At 34.0% G+C, this 432-nt stretch overlaps 1 protein-coding gene across 1 annotated transcript in view; it reads left to right on the top strand.

Annotated features, from left to right (window-relative positions):
- Window positions 1-432, top strand: part of LOC106869153 (DNA-binding protein RFX6) — a 113,729-nt gene that overhangs the window by 57,053 nt on the left and 56,244 nt on the right. The gene's annotated exons all lie outside the window — the stretch shown is intronic.

Genomic DNA, 432 nt, shown 5'->3' with positions numbered 1-432 from the left:
CGGTGGGAGGAGGGAGATTGTGAAAGAAATTTAAAGTAATAAAATATACAAGTAAAGAGTTTGTGATTTTGTCAGAAGAAATGATGGCGGTTCAACAGCGGCTAACGTAGGAGGGCTGTCATGTTTGCCGACATTTATGATGGCAGTCGGTTATAAAAGCCTATTTCTTTTCTTTTTTTCTTTTTTTCTTTTTTTTTTTTTACAATGGTTTCTTTCATTGGATTATATGAATGAGAAGTTGGTTAGTTTGGATATCAGAGATGAGTGATCCTGAGCTACAGATCCCAATGAAGTAGTTCTTTTTAAATGACATATTTGATAAAGGGCAGTAATTACGATACAACTACAATAATAATGGGTAACTGTGACGTCAGCTTAAACTGATCAATATCTGAAATATATTCTTACATTTCTCTCTCTCTCTCTCTCTCT

Source organism: Octopus bimaculoides, chromosome 15 (genome assembly GCF_001194135.2).
Source record: "Octopus bimaculoides isolate UCB-OBI-ISO-001 chromosome 15, ASM119413v2, whole genome shotgun sequence".
NCBI lineage: Eukaryota > Metazoa > Mollusca > Cephalopoda > Octopoda > Octopodidae > Octopus > Octopus bimaculoides.
The sequence above is the reverse complement of the archived record's forward strand: the minus strand, read 5'-3'. Positions and strand labels throughout refer to the sequence as shown.